The following is a 22,274-nucleotide window of genomic DNA, read 5'->3' as shown; positions in this document are numbered from 1 at the left end:
AAGTATGATTAGTACAATCAATAAATATATGTTTCACGGCATATCCATGGTTTGTCATTTTGGCTTAGGACATATATGTTTTTCTATATAGTTTTTTGCACAGCTTTCTGTATAGTTTGAGTCATTATAGATTTTATTAATATACATTTAGCTCAGCATATATATATATTTTCATACATATATATTTTTTACTATCTACAGAATGTCATTGCCCTAATAAGCACAGTTTTCATATATCATATATACATATATATATATATACATCTTTTTGTGTATTCAAACACTCTATTTTTTGCCTGTCGATGAGTTCATATGTATATACAATCGAATATAGAGTTGTCTTGTATAAATTCACATTTATTTATTGTATTCAAAAATTTTATTCACTATGCATGGATATACTGTATTTATCAGCGTATAACACGCACTTTTTTCCCCTTAAAACCAGGGGAAAATCGCAGGTGCGTGTTATACGCCGATCCCCTGCGATCCCGACCTGTCACATTTTCAAAATCGCCGACCGCGATTTGAAAATGGCGCCGCCAGCGCCGAAATACACAGAGCCGGTCCTCAGCTCTTCCCGACGGCTCTCATTCATTTTCGGCTCCACTCATAGTCCCGAGCGGAGCTATCCGAAACCTACTCGGCTAGGTTCGGATAGCTCCTTTTTCAAATTGCGATCGGCGATTTTGAAGCCCAGAATGGCTGGGATCACTGGGGCAAGGCTGCACTGGGGAAGGCTGCACTGGGGAAGGCTGCACTGGGGAAGTCTGCACTGACAAGGCTGCACTGGGGAAGTCTGCACTGACAAGGCTGCACTGGGGAAGTCTGCACTGACAAGGCTGCACTGACAAGGCTGCACTGGGGAAGGCTGCACTGACATGGCTGCACTGACATGGCTGCACTGACAAGGCTGCACTGACAAGGCTGCACTGACATGGCTGCACTGAGAAGGCTGCAATGATGGGCATTTAAATGTAAGTTTTTTTTCCCTTCAACTTCCCTCCTAAAAGTTTTTTTTTCCTTAAAATTCCCTCCTAAATTGGTGTGCGTGTTATACGCCGATAAATACGGTATTTATACATGTAGTTAGTGTAAGTTCTTCCTTCCCCTTCCTTTTTCCTTCCTTTTTTTTCCCCATTCCTGTTCCCCCATCCCTTCCTTCCTTTTTTATGCACGCATAGAATGATACGTTTTAAGTTTCTTTTATATGTCACTATGCGCATTCAATCAATTCTTCCCATTAACACATGTATTTGTTTTGAATAAGGGATAAGGGCTAAATTGCCCGGAGGATGGGGAAAAAAGGACTTTTAAGGTGCTGTTTACATCAAAGATATAATCAAAAATTCTGTACAATCCTATTAAAAAATGAAAATTTTTATTGAATTGAGATTAAAATATTCATGTCTCTCATAGAAAGTGGGACATGCTTTTAAGAACAATATGACATTAATGAATATCACCCAAAATTGTTCACATTGGATAATGCAACATAAAGCAACTACTTAAAGGTGCCATGACAATCTGCCGCTCGACATGTTTCGCTCTAATACGAGCTTCTTCAGGAGTTTAAAGGCTATGATTGTAGTGGATTCTATAATGATGGGAGAATAAATAATAATCAATACATGCATACAAACATATTAGAAATACATCAAATGGATGAATAAACTAAATTATCAGAAGACAGGTTGATACAGAGCATATAAATGCATATATATAAATAGAAGTTTGGAAACCAGACAGTTCAACCAAATATATATGGAAAGTTAAAATTTGTATATCTTACCAGGCTGTAATGCATCAATGCGACATAAATGTTTCAATAGAGTGGCAACATGAATGTTTCAATAGAGTGGCAAATTAGTGCTGATTTTGAACCGGGAAGTTATCTCATATATATAGGGACATCGCTGCCATAGTGTGACCACAGGGGAACATAAAGTTGTATACTGGCCCTTTAAAAAAAAAAAAAATAAATATAAAACAAAATTAAAATTGATGAAGAGGGGGGAGAGAGAAATGTATGGGAACAAAGAAATCAGATTCCCAAACATCCTTGTTTGGTTTTAAGGTGTATTTTAAGGTAGAGCCAATTAGGAGTATTTACCTAAAGCATAAAAGTATCACGGCAAACATGTGTTAAATGGATATGGCTAGATACCATAGTTTAATCAAACCAGTCGATGGTGACTACAAAAACGATAACCAACCGCGATGTTTTCTAAGTAGAAAAGAAATACAGTTGTAAAGGACCATCAAAGTTCCACAAGTGCAGCTCACTGCCAACTGACAGTGATGCTGTAGAGGGAGAACTTACTTTGTAGGCAGTAGTCCGGCAAGCAGATTTGGGAGAGCTTCACGCTGCCTCCATTGAACGGCGCCGGTAGCAGAGCTGTGGGCGGTGTATGACCGCCTTTATGTACCCCCACCACGGCGGCGTCTGATTTCGCCGCCGTGATGCGGACGCTTGTTGAGGCTGGCTGCGTCACACTCTGGGGGAGGAGGAACGCAGCGGCGTCAATCTGACATCCGTAGCGTGCCACAAGCGTAGTGCGCATGTCTATGGATTCATAGAGCCCGTGAGATATCCGGGCGCCGAAAACGCCATGTTGGTAATGGGAAAAGAAAAAGTATAAACAGATAGAACTAAACTAAAGCATTCAGCCTATCTGACAACCAATAAATGAAAATAGAGGCTCATATGTATCATATTATGGGTATTATAGCACCCTATTTAGTACAGCAACCAGGATCAAAAAAGGGGCCACCACTTTGGGGACGATTGGCTCTATATCTCCAATAGTGGGTGCCCCGGGCGTCCGTGTGGTCCAAATTGACAGAGATCGACCCAGCATGAGAATATTCCCGGAATATTGTTGCCAGTCATAAAAAGAAATAAACGGACTTTTTGTTAAAAAAATCCTTAATAGATATTTGCAACAACAGCCTGTAAGAGTATAGCACAAAATAAATCAGTGAAAGTTCAATGATATCAAGTGTAACATACAAGAATGTACATGGTCATAATCTCGTTATTATTGAATATTTTATCATAGCTTATACAAATATGAGACGCCAGATCAGTACAGCATTGAGGATACAGAATATAGTTAATATTTTAACATGAATTATATATGTATTTGACGTCACATTAGTACAGCATTGAAAATATTAAATGTGATTAATGACCTACCAAGATGGAAAAGACAAGGAAAAAGAAAGAACAAAGGAAACACAAAATCAAAAAATCGAGAAAAAAAAAAAAAAAAAAAAAAAAAAAAAAACGAAAAATACCTTTTAGTATTAGATTACACTATTATGTTGTATTTGGAAAACCAAAACCTGAAAAATCAAAGAATGGAGAAAGGGAAGGGGGGGGGAAGGGGAAAAGAGGGGGGAAGAAGGGGGGGGGAAAGAGGGGGGAGGAACCAGGGAGAACAAAGTCATGTCTGAACTGGGGATGCCCCAGTTTTTAAAGAAATGGCTTAAAACTGAACGCATCGTTCATGCCTGGATGCTGGAGAGCTGATAGCTCGTGTATCCAGCGTGCCTCCTTTTGTAGGAGGAGCTTATCATAGTCTCCCCCTCTTACACCCGGAGGAATATGTTCCAAGGCAAAAAAGTGTAAACAGTTAGCGTCAAAGTTGTGCTGCAGGCCAACATGACGACTGATGGGGGTTTCCATTCTTTTTTTCTGTATAAGGGAAACATGATCCCTAATGCGGCAAAAAAAGGGTCTCTTAGTTTTTCCGATGTAAAACATCTTACATTCGCATAACATGATGTATACTATACCGATGGATTGGCATGTTACTGCAAATCTAGGTTTAAACAAATGATCGTTGGGCAACAAGAGACTACGAGAGGCTAAAATATATCTACAGTATGAACATTGGTGGCAGGGTCTACTTCCCCTATCGGTTTCTTTGATTTTTGCACTGTGGCTTTCATAGTGGCTATGTACAAGTGAATCTCTAAGTGATCGACATCGTCTGAAAGTAATCTCCGGATATGGATTTAGATGTTTGGCCACCTTTTCGTCTCCCATTAATAAATACCAGTACTTTTTAAGGATATCACGTGTTTGTTGATGTTGATTAGAGTAAGTAGTGATGAGCCTGACACCCGGGTTGGCTTTTTTACAGCTGGTGTTATGCAAAAGAGAGGCTCTATTTTGGTTTTTTGCTCTGAGGTATGCTTTTTTAAGGCATTTTTTGCTATACCCTCGGTTGAGGAAGCGTGAGCGTAAACATTTAGCTTCCCTTTCGAAGTCAGACTCATCACTGCAGTTGCGTTTTGCTCGTAAATATTGCCCGTAGGGCACACTCGTGATAAGAGGAACCGGGTGGGAGCTGGTGGCGTGCAACAGGGAATTGCCCGCAGAGGGTTTCCGGTATAAAGTTGTTCTGATGTTACCATCAGATTTAACTATAATTTGAGTATCCAAAAAAGTCAAACTGGATTGACTAAATTCAACAGTGAATTTGAGATTAAATCTATTGATTTTTAGGCTTTCCAAAAAAGACAGAAGAAGATCTTTAGGACCCACCCATATAAAGAAAATGTCGTCAATAAATCTCCTCCATAGAGGGATTTGTTCCATATATTGCTGCATGTCGTCTCTGGAAAACAGATCCAGTTCCCACCCCCCCAGATACAGGTTGGCGTAAGAGGGGGCACATTTGGTCCCCATAGCCACCCCCTGTATCTGGAGGTAGTGGGATCCGTCAAAAAGGAAGATGTTGTTGGAGAGAACAAACAACAACAACTTCAAAATAAATTCATTGTACTGAGAGGTTATCTCAGGATTTTGAAAAAGAAAATTTTTGACAACTTCCACCCCCTGTTGATGGGGAATCGAATTGTATAAGGCCTCCACGTCGAGGGCTACCAGCCACGCGCCCCCGGGAAGGGATACCCCATCGAGGGCGCGTAGCAGGTCATTGGTGTCCTGAAGATAGGACACCAAACCCTCGACGTGGGGCCTCAGGAAGTCATCAATCAATTGGCTGGCTGTTTCGGTAAGGCTGCCATTACCAGAGACAATCGGACGACCGGGGGGTTTGGTCTGGCTCTTATGAATTTTAGGGAGAGCATACATTGTGGGTATTCTCGGAGATGTAACATTTAGAAACTCCCAGGTAGACTTGTTAATAAGACCACTGTGATAGGCCGAACCAATTAGATGTTGGTAACGATTATTGGTTAAAGCAACATGGGTTGGTGATACTTTCCGGTACCACTCATGGTTCTGGACAATGGCCAACACCATGGACTTGTATTGGCCCCTGTCCATCACCACCAAGTTACCGCCCTTATCAGCAGGCTTAATAATAATGCTTTGATTTGATTGTAGAGATTTCAAAGCATTAATTTGAGAGGAAGTCAAATTAGTTTGGGAGGTGTTTTTCCATTTGGTATTCATAATCTCTTTGGTGACTTGGTTAGTGAAGGCCCATACGTTGGGATTGCCTTGCAGAGCAGGAAACTTGGAGGATTTAGGTTTATAATTACGGGGTTTGACAGTACTCGGAACATGAGGATGGACCAATGGAGGTGGGGAGGGAGGTGGGGGATCACCAGCCGTTTCGAGGACAAGGGCCTCGAGCAGGTCTGTTTCATTGATCCCCCCCTCCTCCCACAGCTCCATTAGGTCCTCCATAGCCTTAATATCATTAATGGACATATCTTTCCAGAGAGGATTGTCCAGAGAGGAACTCTGGACAGATGGAGATGGTCTATCGTAGAGAATTTTAAACATAAGTTTCCTCGAGAAAAGATTAAGATCTTTTATCAATTCGAAAGGGTCCACCCTTCGCGTAGGGCAAAAGGTAAGACCCAGTTGTAGTACGGAAATTTCTTCTGCCGACAAAGGGCAGGAGGAGATATTAATCACCTCGAGTTGGCTTTCTGGGGTTTGGGATTCCCCAAATCCGAACTCATGGTTCTTTTGGGATCCGACATCGTCTGTGTGAAAATCGGGGCTGGACGAAAATCCTGTTGCGAGGGAAAAGTGTTACAATTACTTACCGAAGTGCAAGACCCGGTGGGTGGTGCGCAAGTCATGGTGCAAATATTAGGGAGGGGTTCAGAGTGTATTGGTGCGCTGGTGAGTGAACTTTTATTGGCACCCGCTCGAGTGACCATGGGTGTCTTAAGGTTGGGTGTGCGTCTCACAGTACCCGTAGGTGCATTTTCTCTGGAGTGTTTAGAATTCGATGAATCCTGAGTTCTCGTAAGCCGAGTAAATTCTTGTGCCTGTAGTGAAGAAACAGAGGAAACAGATGAGTCAGAGTCACTGGGTTCACTATTTGCCTGTTTAGTTTGACGTTTTTGATTACTGCGTTTTTTCCTTCTGTAATTATTTGGTGACCAATTGTATGCTTGTTTATTGTCATACGCTAGTTTGTCTCTAATATATTTTTTTTCTTTTGTTTTTAGAACTTCTGTTACATAAGTCTCCAAATTCGTTTTAAGTTCATTTTCACGTGTGGAAAAGAGGCCATCTGCGACAATTGCTGAATTGTCATGGTATAGCTTCTCAATTTCCTTATCTATAAGAGATAACTCGACAGTATAATGTTTGCATAGGAGCTCCATCATCTTTTTGGAGCAACTCTGCAAATTCTCCTCCCATTCAAGTTTAAATTCTGGCTCCAACTGGGTGATGGTAGGGAAGATCTGAATTCTCAGACCCCAGGGAGAAATGTTCTCTTCAGTGTATTTCAAAAAGTACCATTTATTCCAAAATAATCTTGATTTCTTCTCGAGCATGCGTTGCAGTCTCGAGAAAAAACGTTCCATAGATAGACCTCCACCTAAGGTGTTTTGTGATTTATGAATATGGTCCATTAAGCCATCAAAGGCATTCCCACAATAGTTGGCCATTATTAGATAAGCAGAACCCAAAGTAGATCAGCCCCCGAATAAGAATGACAAGGGAAACCCAATTTGCAGACAGGCAAAGGCTAAATGATGTTGATCAGAAATAATAAAGAAGAAAATTGAGAAAGTAGAAAAAGAAAGAAGAAAACAGGAAAAGAGTTTATCATTGAGCAACAAATTCCACTGAATATCTGTTACTAGACAAATCCAAAAATTGGATAATCAGTGAGTATATCTGTCCAAAAGAGATGAAGGGTGGGTAACACCCCAAATTATAATATTAAGATATAGAAAGGACAGAGATACTCAACTGTAAGCACCACATCCTATAATAAAGTACTGAATAAGGGATAAGGGCTAAATTGCCCGGAGGATGGGGAAAAAAGGACTTTTAAGGTGCTGTTTACATCAAAGATATAATCAAAAATTCTGTACAATCCTATTAAAAAATGAAAATTTTTATTGAATTGAGATTAAAATATTCATGTCTCTCATAGAAAGTGGGACATGCTTTTAAGAACAATATGACATTAATGAATATCACCCAAAATTGTTCACATTGGATAATGCAACATAAAGCAACTACTTAAAGGTGCCATGACAATCTGCCGCTCGACATGTTTCGCTCTAATACGAGCTTCTTCAGGAGTTTAAAGGCTATGATTGTAGTGGATTCTATAATGATGGGAGAATAAATAATAATCAATACATGCATACAAACATATTAGAAATACATCAAATGGATGAATAAACTAAATTATCAGAAGACAGGTTGATACAGAGCATATAAATGCATATATATAAATAGAAGTTTGGAAACCAGACAGTTCAACCAAATATATATGGAAAGTTAAAATTTGTATATCTTACCAGGCTGTAATGCATCAATGCGACATAAATGTTTCAATAGAGTGGCAACATGAATGTTTCAATAGAGTGGCAAATTAGTGCTGATTTTGAACCGGGAAGTTATCTCATATATATAGGGACATCGCTGCCATAGTGTGACCACAGGGGAACATAAAGTTGTATACTGGCCCTTTAAAAAAAAAAAAAAATAAATATAAAACAAAATTAAAATTGATGAAGAGGGGGGAGAGAGAAATGTATGGGAACAAAGAAATCAGATTCCCAAACATCCTTGTTTGGTTTTAAGGTGTATTTTAAGGTAGAGCCAATTAGGAGTATTTACCTAAAGCATAAAAGTATCACGGCAAACATGTGTTAAATGGATATGGCTAGATACCATAGTTTAATCAAACCAGTCGATGGTGACTACAAAAACGATAACCAACCGCGATGTTTTCTAAGTAGAAAAGAAATACAGTTGTAAAGGACCATCAAAGTTCCACAAGTGCAGCTCACTGCCAACTGACAGTGATGCTGTAGAGGGAGAACTTACTTTGTAGGCAGTAGTCCGGCAAGCAGATTTGGGAGAGCTTCACGCTGCCTCCATTGAACGGCGCCGGTAGCAGAGCTGTGGGCGGTGTATGACCGCCTTTATGTACCCCCACCACGGCGGCGTCTGATTTCGCCGCCGTGATGCGGACGCTTGTTGAGGCTGGCTGCGTCACACTCTGGGGGAGGAGGAACGCAGCGGCGTCAATCTGACATCCGTAGCGTGCCACAAGCGTAGTGCGCATGTCTATGGATTCATAGAGCCCGTGAGATATCCGGGCGCCGAAAACGCCATGTTGGTAATGGGAAAAGAAAAAGTATAAACAGATAGAACTAAACTAAAGCATTCAGCCTATCTGACAACCAATAAATGAAAATAGAGGCTCATATGTATCATATTATGGGTATTATAGCACCCTATTTAGTACAGCAACCAGGATCAAAAAAGGGGCCACCACTTTGGGGACGATTGGCTCTATATCTCCAATAGTGGGTGCCCCGGGCGTCCGTGTGGTCCAAATTGACAGAGATCGACCCAGCATGAGAATATTCCCGGAATATTGTTGCCAGTCATAAAAAGAAATAAACGGACTTTTTGTTAAAAAAATCCTTAATAGATATTTGCAACAACAGCCTGTAAGAGTATAGCACAAAATAAATCAGTGAAAGTTCAATGATATCAAGTGTAACATACAAGAATGTACATGGTCATAATCTCGTTATTATTGAATATTTTATCATAGCTTATACAAATATGAGACGCCAGATCAGTACAGCATTGAGGATACAGAATATAGTTAATATTTTAACATGAATTATATATGTATTTGACGTCACATTAGTACAGCATTGAAAATATTAAATGTGATTAATGACCTACCAAGATGGAAAAGACAAGGAAAAAGAAAGAACAAAGGAAACACAAAATCAAAAAATCGAGAAAAAAAAAAAAAAAAAAAAAAAACGAAAAATACCTTTTAGTATTAGATTACACTATTATGTTGTATTTGGAAAACCAAAACCTGAAAAATCAAAGAATGGAGAAAGGGAAGGGGGGGGGAAGGGGAAAAGAGGGGGGAAGAAGGGGGGGGGAAAGAGGGGGGAGGAACCAGGGAGAACAAAGTCATGTCTGAACTGGGGATGCCCCAGTTTTTAAAGAAATGGCTTAAAACTGAACGCATCGTTCATGCCTGGATGCTGGAGAGCTGATAGCTCGTGTATCCAGCGTGCCTCCTTTTGTAGGAGGAGCTTATCATAGTCTCCCCCTCTTACACCCGGAGGAATATGTTCCAAGGCAAAAAAGTGTAAACAGTTAGCGTCAAAGTTGTGCTGCAGGCCAACATGACGACTGATGGGGGTTTCCATTCTTTTTTTCTGTATAAGGGAAACATGATCCCTAATGCGGCAAAAAAAGGGTCTCTTAGTTTTTCCGATGTAAAACATCTTACATTCGCATAACATGATGTATACTATACCGATGGATTGGCATGTTACTGCAAATCTAGGTTTAAACAAATGATCGTTGGGCAACAAGAGACTACGAGAGGCTAAAATATATCTACAGTATGAACATTGGTGGCAGGGTCTACTTCCCCTATCGGTTTCTTTGATTTTTGCACTGTGGCTTTCATAGTGGCTATGTACAAGTGAATCTCTAAGTGATCGACATCGTCTGAAAGTAATCTCCGGATATGGATTTAGATGTTTGGCCACCTTTTCGTCTCCCATTAATAAATACCAGTACTTTTTAAGGATATCACGTGTTTGTTGATGTTGATTAGAGTAAGTAGTGATGAGCCTGACACCCGGGTTGGCTTTTTTACAGCTGGTGTTATGCAAAAGAGAGGCTCTATTTTGGTTTTTTGCTCTGAGGTATGCTTTTTTAAGGCATTTTTTGCTATACCCTCGGTTGAGGAAGCGTGAGCGTAAACATTTAGCTTCCCTTTCGAAGTCAGACTCATCACTGCAGTTGCGTTTTGCTCGTAAATATTGCCCGTAGGGCACACTCGTGATAAGAGGAACCGGGTGGGAGCTGGTGGCGTGCAACAGGGAATTGCCCGCAGAGGGTTTCCGGTATAAAGTTGTTCTGATGTTACCATCAGATTTAACTATAATTTGAGTATCCAAAAAAGTCAAACTGGATTGACTAAATTCAACAGTGAATTTGAGATTAAATCTATTGATTTTTAGGCTTTCCAAAAAAGACAGAAGAAGATCTTTAGGACCCACCCATATAAAGAAAATGTCGTCAATAAATCTCCTCCATAGAGGGATTTGTTCCATATATTGCTGCATGTCGTCTCTGGAAAACAGATCCAGTTCCCACCCCCCCAGATACAGGTTGGCGTAAGAGGGGGCACATTTGGTCCCCATAGCCACCCCCTGTATCTGGAGGTAGTGGGATCCGTCAAAAAGGAAGATGTTGTTGGAGAGAACAAACAACAACAACTTCAAAATAAATTCATTGTACTGAGAGGTTATCTCAGGATTTTGAAAAAGAAAATTTTTGACAACTTCCACCCCCTGTTGATGGGGAATCGAATTGTATAAGGCCTCCACGTCGAGGGCTACCAGCCACGCGCCCCCGGGAAGGGATACCCCATCGAGGGCGCGTAGCAGGTCATTGGTGTCCTGAAGATAGGACACCAAACCCTCGACGTGGGGCCTCAGGAAGTCATCAATCAATTGGCTGGCTGTTTCGGTAAGGCTGCCATTACCAGAGACAATCGGACGACCGGGGGGTTTGGTCTGGCTCTTATGAATTTTAGGGAGAGCATACATTGTGGGTATTCTCGGAGATGTAACATTTAGAAACTCCCAGGTAGACTTGTTAATAAGACCACTGTGATAGGCCGAACCAATTAGATGTTGGTAACGATTATTGGTTAAAGCAACATGGGTTGGTGATACTTTCCGGTACCACTCATGGTTCTGGACAATGGCCAACACCATGGACTTGTATTGGCCCCTGTCCATCACCACCAAGTTACCGCCCTTATCAGCAGGCTTAATAATAATGCTTTGATTTGATTGTAGAGATTTCAAAGCATTAATTTGAGAGGAAGTCAAATTAGTTTGGGAGGTGTTTTTCCATTTGGTATTCATAATCTCTTTGGTGACTTGGTTAGTGAAGGCCCATACGTTGGGATTGCCTTGCAGAGCAGGAAACTTGGAGGATTTAGGTTTATAATTACGGGGTTTGACAGTACTCGGAACATGAGGATGGACCAATGGAGGTGGGGAGGGAGGTGGGGGATCACCAGCCGTTTCGAGGACAAGGGCCTCGAGCAGGTCTGTTTCATTGATCCCCCCCTCCTCCCACAGCTCCATTAGGTCCTCCATAGCCTTAATATCATTAATGGACATATCTTTCCAGAGAGGATTGTCCAGAGAGGAACTCTGGACAGATGGAGATGGTCTATCGTAGAGAATTTTAAACATAAGTTTGCAAATATCTATTAAGGATTTTTTTAACAAAAAGTCCGTTTATTTCTTTTTATGACTGGCAACAATATTCCGGGAATATTCTCATGCTGGGTCGATCTCTGTCAATTTGGACCACACGGACGCCCGGGGCACCCACTATTGGAGATATAGAGCCAATCGTCCCCAAAGTGGTGGCCCCTTTTTTGATCCTGGTTGCTGTACTAAATAGGGTGCTATAATACCCATAATATGATACATATGAGCCTCTATTTTCATTTATTGGTTGTCAGATAGGCTGAATGCTTTAGTTTAGTTCTATCTGTTTATACTTTTTCTTTTCCCATTACCAACATGGCGTTTTCGGCGCCCGGATATCTCACGGGCTCTATGAATCCATAGACATGCGCACTACGCTTGTGGCACGCTACGGATGTCAGATTGACGCCGCTGCGTTCCTCCTCCCCCAGAGTGTGACGCAGCCAGCCTCAACAAGCGTCCGCATCACGGCGGCGAAATCAGACGCCGCCGTGGTGGGGGTACATAAAGGCGGTCATACACCGCCCACAGCTCTGCTACCGGCGCCGTTCAATGGAGGCAGCGTGAAGCTCTCCCAAATCTGCTTGCCGGACTACTGCCTACAAAGTAAGTTCTCCCTCTACAGCATCACTGTCAGTTGGCAGTGAGCTGCACTTGTGGAACTTTGATGGTCCTTTACAACTGTATTTCTTTTCTACTTAGAAAACATCGCGGTTGGTTATCGTTTTTGTAGTCACCATCGACTGGTTTGATTAAACTATGGTATCTAGCCATATCCATTTAACACATGTTTGCCGTGATACTTTTATGCTTTAGGTAAATACTCCTAATTGGCTCTACCTTAAAATACACCTTAAAACCAAACAAGGATGTTTGGGAATCTGATTTCTTTGTTCCCATACATTTCTCTCTCCCCCCTCTTCATCAATTTTAATTTTGTTTTATATTTATTTTTTTTTTTTTTTAAAGGGCCAGTATACAACTTTATGTTCCCCTGTGGTCACACTATGGCAGCGATGTCCCTATATATATGAGATAACTTCCCGGTTCAAAATCAGCACTAATTTGCCACTCTATTGAAACATTCATGTTGCCACTCTATTGAAACATTTATGTCGCATTGATGCATTACAGCCTGGTAAGATATACAAATTTTAACTTTCCATATATATTTGGTTGAACTGTCTGGTTTCCAAACTTCTATTTATATATATGCATTTATATGCTCTGTATCAACCTGTCTTCTGATAATTTAGTTTATTCATCCATTTGATGTATTTCTAATATGTTTGTATGCATGTATTGATTATTATTTATTCTCCCATCATTATAGAATCCACTACAATCATAGCCTTTAAACTCCTGAAGAAGCTCGTATTAGAGCGAAACATGTCGAGCGGCAGATTGTCATGGCACCTTTAAGTAGTTGCTTTATGTTGCATTATCCAATGTGAACAATTTTGGGTGATATTCATTAATGTCATATTGTTCTTAAAAGCATGTCCCACTTTCTATGAGAGACATGAATATTTTAATCTCAATTCAATAAAAATTTTCATTTTTTAATAGGATTGTACAGAATTTTTGATTATATCTTTGATGTAAACAGCACCTTAAAAGTCCTTTTTTCCCCATCCTCCGGGCAATTTAGCCCTTATCCCTTATTCAGTACTTTATTATAGGATGTGGTGCTTACAGTTGAGTATCTCTGTCCTTTCTATATCTTAACATGTATTTGTTTATTTGTTTCTTCCCTTTTAGGAGAGGGGCTACATGTCCACAGATTGTAGGGATCCGAGACCACATATTTGTGTGATTCATATGTGGATACATATGTATACTTTTATATAAACACATGGTTTTCCTTTTGAGAAATAGAAGAAACACATATTTATATATTTTTCTTTTTCTTCTTTTTTCTACACAACCATAGATTTTATGCACAAATTAAAACATATGTTTGACTCTCGCACATCCACATACATTTTTATTACAGTGTTTTTCTTTATATACATACTCCATAGCTTGTTGACACACTGTTTACAATTCTCGTATATTCCCTTGTAATATCATGATACTTTTATATATTCATACTATTATCTCCATTCCTTTCTTCTTTTCAACTTCTTGTGAATTTATTTTACATTGTTTCAAACTTATACCTAAGGTGACATCCCTCGTTAATACGGGGACTTCACTTCTGCTTTATGCAGTTATTATTTCAATATTTTTTACAAATAGGTTTTTTTCTCCACATTTTCATATATATATATATATATATATATATATATATATATATATATATATATATATATATATGTTTTTATTAGTTTTTTGACACTCATTCCTTCACTTCTACTTATTATTTTTTCACTTGTCATTTACCCATCTTCACTGTTCATTTATCTCACCATTTTTTCTAATTTTTTCACTTTTTCTTCCGTTGCTTACACATATATATTATCACAGGAATCTTCTATTTCCAGCACTTGTCATTCATTGACAGGTGTACACACTTCCCACAGCCAGATCTCAGCTGGTCTAGATCTTGGCATTATTACACAGTCACATGATTCACAAAAGAAAGTATAAATGTGGTCTCATTCTCATTATTGTTAGCTATGAGTAAGCACTTAGCATAAGTGCGAAACGCGTTAGCTGATTGCCTGTACTTTTTTGCCACGTTGTCCTGTATATCATATGCTCCTGATTTTATAATAAACATTTTTGGATAATATCTTCCCGGTGTGCGGCTGTCCGGATTTTCTCATCTACCTTCAAAATGTGGGTGTCAGGGATCTTCCAGCACCAGATCTGGGCGCTTGCGTACGCTTATGCGCCGGCGTGCCCCTGTTCAGACACAGCGGCAAGCTGCCGCTGTTGCTGGGCATCGGCGCGGCATTCGGGCGCGCGCGGGTGCGTACGCGCGTTCGCGTTAGCGCCGGTTTGGCGCCATTTAGCACATAAAAGTCCCCCTGTTCCTGGGAACATTGCTGCTTCGTCTCAGCTCGTGATTGAACCTGAACTTGTATCTGATTGCCTGCTATCTGATCTGACCCGGCTTGTTGACCATCCGACCTGCTCCAATCCCGACCCGGCCTGCCTGACTACTCCGCTGTTTGTACCTGCCTTAGTTGCCGACCCTGCCTGTTCACCGACTCTGCCTTGCCTGCTGTGATCTCCTTTGCCAATTACCTGCCGACCCGGACTGTCTGACTCTGCTTGTGCCTGCCGCTCTAACTGCTGTTGCACCATCAGCTTCAGCTCCTGTGATCCTTACCGCCTGAGTGTCAAGTCTGCTGCTGTTCCAGTCTCCACTCACCTGCAGTTCTGCCATCCCTGGAAGGATCTCTGCTGCTACACCAGAGCCTACTCCAACAGGCACTCCTACCCCACTGCGCTCAGGAGACCACAGTCCCCACTCCAGTGGCTCCTGAACCAGCGTTGTATGAGAAGTCTCCTCCTACAGTCAGGCTCTCCTACCAGGTACCTAACAGTACGAAGCAGCCATGACTGAGCCTGCAGGAGATACTTCTCCCCTGAAAGAGATATGCACTCACCTTGCGGCCCTCACTCAAGCCGTACAATCCCTCCAGGACAATTACAATCGATTCGAGGGACAAGTCCAGAACCTTGCAGGACCTAACCCCTTGGCCTCCTCCTCAGCCGCAACTCCAGCACAGACGGCTCCTGGTCCTTCCGTTGTAATGCTGCCACCTGAACCAAAGGTCCCCACTCCTGATAGATTTTCTGGAGACCGAACTAAGTTCCGGGCCTTTCGCAACGCCTGCAAGCTCTTCTTCGCTTTACAGCCCCGAACTTTCTCACTGGAGCCCACTAAGGTGGGGTTCGTGATTTCCCTTCTACAAGGAGAACCTCAGACCTGGGCTCATCGTCTACTTGAGGAAGATTCAGCACTAACCCAGTCCTTATCTGCCTTCTTCGGAGCCATGGCGCAAATATACAAAGACCCTCAACAGACTGCTACAGCTGAATCAGCTCTGTTTATGCTTCAGCAGGGCCGCAGACCTGCAGAGGACTATATCATGGACTTTAGACGCTGGAGTGGAGACACCCAGTGGAATGATGCGGCCCTGCGTCACCAGTTCCGCTTGGGCCTGTCTGAAAGCTTAAAGGACGAACTTGCCCGAGTGGGTGTACCAGATACTCTTGAAGCCCTGATTAACCTGACTATTCAAATCGACCGACGTATTCGGGAACGTCGATCTGAACGATCTGCTTTACAATCCCGCCCTGTCTGGATGACAACCAGAGCACCACTTCCAGCAACACGCTATGTACCTCCATCCAGTTCAAATCCAGCCAATACCACGCCTGACTCTGCAGAGCCCATGCAACTAGGACTGATGCGATCTGCCTTATCACCTGAAGAACGGGCTCGACGCCGGCAACTCAATCTGTGCCTCTACTGCGGTGGGACTGGGCACTATGTCTTGAACTGTCCAGTTAAATTAAGTAAGTGCCCGTCTTCTGCATATTCCAGTCTTTCTGCTCTGTCTGAGAACTCTACTCACGTCACCCTTCCTCTGTCTTTGCAGCTGCAAGAAAGGACTATAACAATCAACGCCATCATTGATTCTGGAGCATGCAGTTGCTTTATCGATTCAAACTTTGCCAGCCAGCATAACATCCCACTACGAACCAAGACCCATGGACTAGCTGTATTTTTAGCCGATGGATCCCGCATCAGATCGGGACAAGTAACCCAGGAAACCTTGCCTCTGCCTGCTTCTACTTCCTCCCAACACAAGGAATTACTGATCCTGGATGTCATCTCCTCTCCTATGTTTCCCATCATCTTGGGTATTCCTTGGCTGCAGGCCCATAATCCATACATTCATTGGACTTCTGGAGAAGTGAAATTCTCATCTTCTTACTGTCGGGAACACTGCTTTAAGGAGGATTCGGATTCCCCAACCACTTTACTTTGTTTGGACACCGACCAGAAACTTTGTCAGGTCATACTTAAACAGTATCATGAATTCCTTGATGTTTTCAGCAAGAAGGGGGCGGACTCTCTTCCACCTCATCGTCCCTACGATTGCCCCATTGAATTGCTGCCAGGATCAGAAATACCATTCGGACGCATTTTTCCATTATCGGAGAAGGAACAGGAGGTACTAAAGACTTATATTGATGAGAACCTGGCCAAGGGCTTTATACGCCATTCTACCTCTCCAGCTGGTGCCGGAATATTTTTTGTCACCAAGAAGGACAAGTCTCTCCGTCCATGTATTGACTATCGTGAACTAAACAAAATCACGGTCAAAAATCCAAAAATCGGTATCCTCTGCCCTTGATACCTGAACTCTTCCAAAAATTAAGGACTGCCGTCATTTTCACTAAACTTGATCTAAGAGGGGCATATAATTTGGTCTGTATCCGAGCTGGGCATGAGTGGAAGACAGCATTCTGAACCCGATTCGGGCATTATGAATATCTAGTCATGCCCTTTGGACTCTGTAATGCCCCTGCGACCTTTCAACATTTGATTAACGATGTCCTCAGGGACTTCCTAGATGTGTCTGTAATCGCATACTTGGACGACATCCTGATCTTTTCGGAATCCCTAGAATTGCATCAAGAGCATGTCCGCAGAGTGTTGGGTCGTCTCCGCTTACACAGTCTATACGCGAAAGCGGAGAAATGTGAGTTCGAACAACAGAGTATTCAATTTCTGGGGTTAATAATCTCCGCAACAGGCATTAAGATGGACCCACAAAAAGTTTCCGCTGTTCTGGACTGGCCGGTACCCTTGGACAAGAAGGGAGTTCAACGGTTTGTGGGGTTTGCAAACTTTTACAGAAAATTCATCAAGGGGTTTTCAGCCATAATTGCACCTATTACACAGTTAACCAAGCAGAATACCCGTTTTTCCTGGAACCAATCTGCTCAAGACGCCTTTGAAAATCTCAAAAGACTGTTCACTTCAGCAGCTATCCTTAGTCACCCTGAACCATCTTTACCGTTTATCTTAGAGGTTGATGCCTCCGAGATTGCGGTAGGTGCGATTCTTTCACAGCGAAAAGGTAGCAAAGAAATAATGCATCCTGTAGGGTTCTTCTCCCGTAAACTTTCTCCTGCAGAGAAGAATTATGACGTTGGCGACCGAGAGCTTCTTGCCATTAAGACTGCATTGGAAGAGTGGAGGTACCTGTTGGAAGGGGCTATGCATCCAGTTTTAATTTATACCGATCACAAGAACTTGGAATATTTACGATCTGCCAAACGACTGAAGCCTCGACAAGCCCGCTGGGCCCTGTTTTTCTCACGTTTCTCTTTCCATATCACCTATCGTCCAGGCTCAAAGAACATTAAACCGGATGCATTATCACGTATGCATGACAATCCTAAGGAACTATCTACTCCTGACACCATTTTACCCGCAAACAGCTTTTTACTGCTACAAACAGATTTACTTTCCCTGATTAAGGAAGCATCCTCGGAGTCGGCCAGGCCTACTGGAGTTTCGTTAGTAAAAAGAGATGGTCTGTTCTGGAAGGGAAGCCAAATTTTCGTTCCTGAAGATATTCGGGCCAAGGTTTTGACACTTCTCCACGATCATCCATTGGCAGGTCACTTTGGAGTTTTTTTTTTTTGTTTAATAAGTTTTTATTAAAGAAAAATAGAGCAAAGACAAACATAAGGCACATAAAAGGTACATATTTAGAAGTCAAAATGATAAATTTAGGTTTAGACTGTATCAACTATGACAGTAAGCTATGAACCATACACCCAGCAAGTGACTATATATTTATAAAAAGTATTATTGCATCATCTAAGTAAAAAAGAAGGGGAGGTTCACAGTATTTGAGTCCTGAAGTCAAACATACTGAAAAGAGATCTGTATATTGGTTTAACAAAAGTATAAAGTAAGAGGAAAAGGGAGAGTATGAATAGAAAGAGAGGATAGAGGAAAAGAGAGAGCAAGAAGTAGGAATGGGGAGGGGAAGGGGGGAGGGATGAATTGCTGGCACACATGTTATCACATTGAAAAGAACCTAAACATCAGAATATAAACAGCTACTCCTAGTAAGTCAATTTAAGGGGTTTGTGTTATAATGTCTTTATAGGTGGAAGTGGATTGAAAGGTTATCCATGAATCCCATGTTATGGAATGTTTCTTGGAGGTACCTCTGATGTTGTGTGTAATACTCTCCATAAGATGTACGTTATCAACCATTTGTAACCAAGCTCGAATAGAAGGGATTGTTGGTTGTCCCCATAAAGTCGGGATTAAAGCTTTGGCTGTGTTCAGCAAATGGGGGATAATTGAACGTTTATATAATCTCATAGGGGTAGTCGTAGAGTGAAAGAGGATAGCCCAAGGGTCATTGGGTATATTCGTATCTGAGATCTGTGTTATCAGAGTACGAATGGCATCCCAGAAAGGTCGAATCAGTGGGCAAAACCACCAGACGTGTGCGTGAGTAGCGTTGTTCCCACAATTCCTCCAGCATAACGGGGAACTGGCTGGGAACATTTGGTGTAATCTAGCTGGGGTGTAATGCCATCTGGTTAACAGTTTATAGTTAACTTCTGACATTTTCGAGGCTATGGAAGAAGTGTGGGCTAGTTGAAGAACCTTGTCTTTTTGGTTGTCAGTGAGGGAAGAATTTAAATCAGTTTCCCATTTAGCAAGGAAAGGTGGAGGGTTGGGATTTTGTAGAGCAATGAGAGCTTTGTAAAATAGAGATATACTATGTAAAGGTGGATCTTTTGGATAGAAAATCTCTTCTATAGCATGTAAATCCTCAACACCTCTAATTGGTTTAGGGAGGCAATTTAAGAAATGTTGTAATTGGTGATATCTCCATTTATCCATAAATGTAGCAGGTTTAGGAGCTAGAATCATACTTAGTGGTTTAATAGTGTTGTCACGGAGGACATGATGTAGTAGAAGGGGTTCTGCAGATTTCCATGATTTAAAACCTGGGTCTAATAGACCCGGCAAAAAATATTTGTGGTTGAGAAGGGGCAATAAAGGGGAGTTATAGTTCCATGAAAATTTTTTGTGTAGTGCATCCCATATATCTAAAGAAGATATAGTAAGAACCGAAGTATTATGAGCCAAATTTCTGCAAGATCGGGGTATCCAGGGAGCTATAGAAAGGTCCATTCCACTTAGAGAATATTCAATTTGTACCCACAATTTCGTTTTGAGAGCATATTTCCAATCCGCCAATCTGGAAAGAACAACCGCTTGATAGTATGTTTTGAAATTAGGAAGAGCCAGACCACCAGAGCATTTGGAGCGGAACAATAGCTCCCTGGATATCCTGGAGTGCCTATTCTTCCAAATAAATTTGGAAATCATGGTTTGTAAAATAGTGAAGAACCCCACCGGAACACCTAATGGAAGCATTTGGAAAATAAAAAGGATGCGAGGTAATATATTCATTTTAATTATATTTACTTTCCCCAGCCAGGTATGTGATAAATTGGACCACTTTCGTAGGTCATCTTTAATCTTATTTAGCAAGGGGATATAATTGTATTGAAAAAGAGAATGGGGATGAGGAGTAAGATAAATACCCAGATATTTCATACATTTTGGTTCCCACTTAAAGGGAAATAAAGGTTTAAGAGAGAGAGCCTCCGACTTGGGGATATTAATGTTTAAAATTTCCGATTTGGATAAATTTATTTTGAAGTTAGAGATGGAGTGAAAATTGGAGAATGCCGTCATTAAATTTGGAATTGAAATGCGTGGTTGTTGAATAAAGAATAATATATCATCAGCATAAGCTGCGTATTTATGTGATTTGTTACCTATTTGTATGCCTTTGATATCAATGTTATGTCTAATTGTTGCTAGAAATGGTTCTAGGGTAATAGCAAAGAGAAGGGGAGAAAGGGGGCAGCCTTGCCTTATTCCATTGTGTAGGACGAAAGGGTCACTCAGCATCCCATTTATCCTAATTTGCGCTGTAGGATTTGAGTATAGGGATGAAATTCGATGAAACATCTTAGGACCCAGCCCGAAGTATCGTAGGGTCATTTTAAGGTATTCCCAGTCCACCCTATCAAAAGCCTTCTCAGCGTCAGTGGAGAGGAGTAGGGTGGACTGGGAGCGCCTCTGGACATATTGGATCAACGAGATTGCACGGAGGGAATTGTCTTTTGCTTCCCTGTTAGGTATGAAACCCGATTGATCTGCTGAAATCCAGCTAGGTAAAAGAGGCAACAATCGATTCGCCATTACTTTGGCAAGTAATTTAATGTCCACATTGATCAACGATATGGGCCTGAAACTATTGCATAGGGTAGGATCCTTATCAGGTTTGGGGATGACAGTGATATGAGTGGAGAGAGATTCTGGGTGTAAACCTGAAGAGTGAGAGATGGAATTTGCATAGGTGCACAGACGAGGGAGCAGTACATCACTGAATGTTTTGTAATATAGAATAGTGAACCCATCAGGTCCAGGGGCTTTACCGGATGGGGATGATTTTAATGCTGCCTGAAATTCCTCGACTGAGAAATCTTCTTCCATTTCTTTTAGTATGGACAGGGGCAATTTAGGTAAGTTAGCATCTTTTAAATAAGAGAATATGCGACTCCTTCTTTCTTTTTGAGAAAGAGAGGGCAAATCATTTTTAACATTGTAAAGGTCCGTGTAGTAATCTCTGAAGGCCTTAGCGATATCTGGAGTTGCGTGGACTAGCTCTCCTGATGGGAGTTTGATTTTGGAAATAAACGACTGCGCCTGTTTAGTTTTCAAGGATCGGGCTAATAGCTTACTTGGTTTGTTCCCCCACTCATAGAATTTCTGAGATAGGCGTTGAAATTTCCTCTTAGTATCTAAGTTGAGGAGCGATTTCAACTCTTCTCGTTTAAGTGTGAGGGATTTAAGGTGTTCAATATGTAGAGATAATTTGTGTTGTTTTTCGAGGGTCGCTATCTGCTGCAAGACCTGGGCGACTCGCCGACCATGCTCTCTTTTTTTCCTAGTTCCAAGTTCAATGAGACGACCTCTTATAGTAGCCTTATGAGCCTCCCATACAGTGGAGGGAGATGTGTCAGCAGGCTTATTTTCCTTAAAGTACTGTGATAAATGAGAGGCTAATATGGAGACCTCAGCTTCGTTGGAAAGAAGGGAGTCATTAAGTTTCCAGTTATTAGTACGTCTTGGTAGGGAGGGCATGGTCAACGTCATCGACACAGGTGCATGGTCAGATATAGAAGCAGTCCCTATGTGAGCGGATTGCAGGAGGGGAAGATGATAGTGATCTAAAAACATGTTATCTATTCTGGAATAGGATTGATGTGTTGTGGAAAAATGGGAGAAATCCTTTTCCTTAGGATGGAGGAGACGCCAGACATCCATTAGTTGGAGGCTCAAAAGTTTCTTTTTAACATATTTCAAACGTTTGAAAGAAACACTGGAGCGACCTTGAGAGGTATCCAGAGTAGGGTCTAGGGGCATGTTTATGTCACCAGCTAAGATAGTAAGACCCTTGGCAAACTGTGAGAGTTTAGTAATGATTTGTGAGAAAAAA

At 41.6% G+C, this 22,274-nt stretch overlaps 1 long non-coding RNA gene across 1 annotated transcript in view; it reads right to left on the bottom strand.

The window, feature by feature from the left end:
• Positions 1-820: 820 nt before the first annotated feature.
• Positions 821-22,274, bottom strand: part of LOC141133430 (uncharacterized) — a 58,054-nt gene continuing 36,600 nt past the window's right edge. The window contains exons 3-4 of the long non-coding RNA XR_012243073.1: positions 6,037-6,264; positions 821-1,597 (exon numbers count right to left, since the gene is read on the bottom strand). This is a non-coding gene — a long non-coding RNA (uncharacterized lncRNA). The remainder of the gene's footprint in view (positions 1,598-6,036; positions 6,265-22,274) is intronic.

This window comes from Aquarana catesbeiana, linkage group LG03 (genome assembly GCF_042186555.1).
Source record: "Aquarana catesbeiana isolate 2022-GZ linkage group LG03, ASM4218655v1, whole genome shotgun sequence".
NCBI classification, from domain to species: Eukaryota; Metazoa; Chordata; class Amphibia; order Anura; family Ranidae; genus Aquarana; species Aquarana catesbeiana.
Note: the sequence above shows the minus strand (reverse complement) of the source record. Positions and strands in the feature narration are given on the sequence as shown.